General features: G+C 41.8%; 1 protein-coding gene and 1 pseudogene across 1 annotated transcript in view; one reads left to right on the forward strand and one right to left on the reverse strand.

Moving 5' to 3' along the window:
* Positions 1–4,997, forward strand: part of LOC102868225 (coiled-coil domain-containing protein 30-like) — a 102,645-nt gene that overhangs the window by 80,228 nt on the left and 17,420 nt on the right. The gene's annotated exons all lie outside the window — the stretch shown is intronic.
* LOC102874823 lies at positions 708–2,183 on the reverse strand (annotated as a pseudogene).

Genomic DNA, 4,997 nt, shown 5'->3' on the forward strand with positions numbered 1-4,997 from the left:
CCTCTGGTATTCCCTGCTTTCAACTAAGATCCATCTAACATTAGCTATAATATCCCTAGTACCACGACCCCTTCTAAACCCAGCCTGGACTTCAGGCAGTTCTCTGCTGTTGTGCTGTTCCAGTCATTTTTGGATAATCTTCAATAGAATCTTGCTTGCATCTGAAATCAATGATATTGTTCTATAGTTTCCGCACTCTATTGGGTCACCTTTCTTTGGGATGGGGACAAATAAATCTCTTCCAGTCAGTTGGCAAAGAGGTTTTTCTCTAGATTTCTTGGCACAACTTAGTGAGCACATCTGTTAGCTGAAATATGTCAAATGGTATACCATTTTTCCTGGGGCCTTATTTTTTGCCATTTCCTTCAAAGCAACCTGAACTTCTTCCTTCATCACCATAGGCTCTTACTTATATGTTGTTTCATGAAATTCTTCTCTGTCTGTGAATTCCTTTCGATACAGTGACTCAGTATAACTGCAGTCCTTTTAGACCACAAGCTTTTCATTTGTTTTAAAGTACTGTGGTGCTAAAAGTCTGTACACTGGTGTCAGGGAAATTCTGCCTAAATGTGCCTGAGACAAATCTCAATTCCTCAGGGAAAACGGAATGTACAAAGCACCCTTGGCAGAGTGAGTCCTGCCTTCCCTGGTTAAGGGAGGACAGCAGGAAGAAAAGTCCCATCCATTCCTCGTAGATGGCAGGTAAGTCAGTGGTCACTGGCAGCCTCCAGTTTGGCAGGAGATGGATGTGGTAAAGGGAATATCTCTGCTGAGGTTGAGCTGTTCAGAGCAGACTGCAGATAGACTGTCTTGTGGAAGAGGCTGTTGCTTAAGACCAAGGAAAAGAGGCGCAACTGAAAAAGGTATACTTTGTCAGGGTTTTTTTCCTCATTGGCACTGATAATGTGTAAAGGAATGAGGATAGAAGAAAAGTAGCCACTGACAATGTATGAGGACTGCATTGCTGTGAGGGAAGCCAAGGACAAACCAAATCCAAAGTAGTAAGTCTACTTCATTTCTGTGTTTGACAACTGCTGATGCCTTTCAATTCCTTTATTGAACCAGTGATATGCAAAGCAGTAAAGTGAATATCAAGGGGCACATGCAGGAGACTATAAACAGCTGACTGACGAGACGGATGGGGAAGAGACTCACAAACATCCCCTGGAAAAGGAAAGATCTTGAAGCAAAATGTTGGAGAGCCCATCAGCAATCCTTTTACCAGCAATAGGAAATAGGTGAGGCTTCCTCCCTGACCTCTAATGCCAGATCAGCTATAATTAGAACCAAATGGCACTGACAGCTTTGCTAAGGACAAACAGGGAGAGTGCCCAGAGAGCACTGAAAATTGTGAGGTGGAATTTCAGCCATGACTAAAGGGCTCTATGTAGTGACGAATCACCGATAATTTGTGCTGTTACTGACTGAAGCACAGGAATAGTCACTCGGTAAAACAACAAGAGACTAACGCAGAACATGCCTCTATTCCAGGCACAGCACAGGACAATCCTACTAATAATACATGCCTCGCTCTTTTGTTTCCTCTCTACACTCTGCATTCTCCTCTGTGCTAGGATGCTGCTTGCTCATTTTCATCGCAGCTCTTCTGTTCTCTGTATTAGAGCATCCAGCTTTGAGATGGTACAGATAACCTGGATGAAGGGTTGGGTTTTTTAACTTTTATTTTATACTTATTTATTTACAAAGTTCGTATACATTGTTTTTCACACAAGCTCTTTCCCATTTCCTTTACACCCATGCACACAAATTGTGTGACCCTATGATTAACAACCGCCCCTTCCCGCCCATCCTCACCCATCTGCTTTCATCCTCCCCTGCCCCTTGGATCTTCATACTCACTCTACAATAATGGTTTTAAATACAATATTTATCCTTGTGGGACTGAGTTAGTTCACTCAGCATAATGCTCTCCAGTCCCTCCCAAGTTAGATGGTAATTTACAAAATCATTGCTCCTGCGTGCTGCATCTTATTCCACTGTGTAAATGTACCACAACTTCTCAATCCATTCATGTGTGGTTGGATATCTGGGCTGTTCCCATATTCTTGCAATAGAGAATAATGCTGTTATAAACATTGGGATGAAGTTTTTATGTCTTTGGCAAGGTCTTGAAGGAAGGTATTGACAGTATCAGCCATCTCTTCACAATCCAATCTATCAACTACACAGAAAAAGAGAGAAGTGCCTCAAAATCTCTCATCATGAAGGGCCAGGCAGCTCTGCCACATCAGTCATCCCAGCTTCACCAGGGACAAACGCGCTTTGCGGCGCCCAGTGCTCCCAGGCCAGGGCATGGTGAGTGCCAATTGGCCCAGTGGTGAGAATCTTTGTCTTCTTGATGTTTAGCTTCAATCCACATTGAAGACTACAGTCCTTGACCTTCTGCAGCAAGTGTTTCAAGTCCTCCTTAGTTTCAGCAAGCAAGGTTCTGTCATCTGCAAAACATAGGTTGTTGATGAGTCTCCAATCCTGATGCCACACTTCTCATCATAAGGCCTTGCTTCCCAAAATGATAAGGTATGGACAGAGAATGCATCCCACACTCCTTTCCTGATTTTGAACCATGCAGTGTTTCCTTGCTCTGTTCTGAGGACTTCTTCCTGTTCCAAGTATAGATTTCACATAAGCATAATCAAGTGGTCTGGGATTCCTATTTTCCTCAAGGTTAGACATAATTTGTTGTGATCCACACAGTCAAATGCCTGGAGAGGGTGAAACCAAGTTGCTCCTTGGAGGCTAGAATTTTGGTTTTGTTTTTATTTTTGTTTTTGTTTTTGAGGCTAGAATTTTGAAGCTTCGGCTCACATACTTTGGCCATCATCATGCTCAGAAGGGTGGAGGGACAGTGCAGGAGAGGAAGACCTCAGATGAGATGGATTGATACAATAACTAGGGCAATGGTGGTTGTTGTGTTCTGACTCAGGACAAGGCAGGCTTCAGAGATGCTGAGCATAGGGTTACTATGGGTTGCAGGCAACTTAACTGCACATAACAAAAATTCTGTATTCTTTATACTAATATACTAATATTCTGTATACTTTATACTAATCTTTTGTTACTCTGAACTGTCATGACAGAATCAAATCATTTAGATTGTGAAGTATCCTCCTATCTTATCACTAATTGAGACTTCTTTTAGAGACTCAGATCCAATTTATACTCTCAACTTAGGAAAAGAATTTAGAAAATATATTTGAAGAAAAGGAGCAATTTTGATTCATGCAATCCCCAGAAATAAGAAACTTACTTCTATATTATTATTAACAATTCCTTCTTATACTGTCCGCCTTCAACTTCTAGGTTTAAACAATAAACTGATTCTTGCTTTTGGAGGTACTTTCTTTCAGGTCAAAGGGTGTTGTTAGGTGCCATGACTCCAACTCCACCCACTCTGTGCAAGATGAAACAAAAGCGTGCTCCATATTCACAATCACTGCTATGCTGTGGCCCTGCCACTGCCAAGCCATCTCATTTAAAGTCTTCCACTGTTTCCTCTAGTGATGTAGTTCTTAGGGAGATGTGCTGCTAACCCAAAGGCAGCGCCCTCTGGTGGTTTCGATCTACCAGTGGCTCTGCAGGAGAAAGATGGGCAATCTCCTTCCAGGCAATTTGCAGCCTCAGAAAACCCACTGGGAGAGTCAGTAATCAGTCAGTTCTAACTTGATAGCAATGAGTTTGAGTTTTGATTTTACAAGCATGATCTTTTTTTCTCCCCCTTCAGGGACTTACCTCTACTAATAATATACCCAACGCGTAGGCAACAAAGTCTCATCCCCAACATTCATGTCCACCTAGAACCCCATTATGTGATGCTACTTTAAAATAGAGTATTTGAAGGTGTAATTAGTCAAGATGAGGTTAAACCAAATTATAATGGGCTCTAAATTCATTATTACTTGTGTTCTTAAGCAAAGGGAAAGAGGTCTTGTTACTGTGGAGTGATTGAAATAGTGAAGCTATAGGCCAAGGAAGGCTTACCCACCAAAATCTAGGGGATAGTATTGGATCTTTCCTCAGAACCTCCAAAAGGAACTAACACTACTGACACCTTTATTTCAGACCTTGACTATCTAGAATTGTGAGAGAATAAATTTCTCAGATTGCCTAGTATGGGCAATCTCCTCCAATGTGAAGTGTTGTTGTTATTGTTAGATACAATTGAGTTGATTATGCCTGATAGCAACCCTTTGAACGATAGATCTGAACCCAGTCTAACTTGTGCCATCCTTATCTCTAACATACCTGAGCCCGTTAGTGCAGTCACGGTGTCAATCCATCTTCCTTTCTTTTGCCGACCCGCCACCTTTCCAAGCATTATGCCCTTCTCCAAGGAATGACTTCTCCTGGCAACATGCCCGAAGTACATGAGACAAAGTTTTGCCATCATTGCCTCCAAGGAGCAATGGAGCTCTGTCAGCTATGTTCCAAGCTGTGTTTGTTCTTTTGGCAATCGATGGGATATTCAGTACTCTTCTCCAACACAACTCAAAGGCATCATTTCACCTCTGTCATCCTAATTCACGTTACAGCTCTTAGATGCAAATGACTGAGAAGACTATGGCCTGAATCAAGCACACTTTAGTCTTCAAACCGACATGATTGTTCCTCAATAACCTGAAGAGGTCTCTGATTGCAGACGTTCCCAGTGCACTATTCTCCTGACTGCTGGTACCAAGAGTGTTGATTTTGGATCCAAGTAAAATGAAATCATTAACAACTTCTTTTTTTGTTTTTTTTTTTTCATTCACAATTTCAATCTTTTCTCCATCTCTCGTGATATTGCTTCTCAGGCTAGTAGTGTGAGTTTTTGTTTTCTTGATGTTGAGAAGTAATCTGTATTGAAGGCTGTAGTCACTGATCTTCTGCAGCAAGCACTTTAAAGTCCTCCTCACTTTCAGCAAGCAAGATTGTGTCACCTGCATAACACAGGTTATTGGTGAGTCTTCCTATGATCCCGAGGCTACATTCTTCTTCAT

Source organism: Elephantulus edwardii, unplaced genomic scaffold, assembly GCF_000299155.1.
Source record: "Elephantulus edwardii isolate Elephantulus edwardi_28Jun2011 unplaced genomic scaffold, EleEdw1.0 scaffold00049, whole genome shotgun sequence".
NCBI classification, from domain to species: domain Eukaryota; kingdom Metazoa; phylum Chordata; class Mammalia; order Macroscelidea; family Macroscelididae; genus Elephantulus; species Elephantulus edwardii.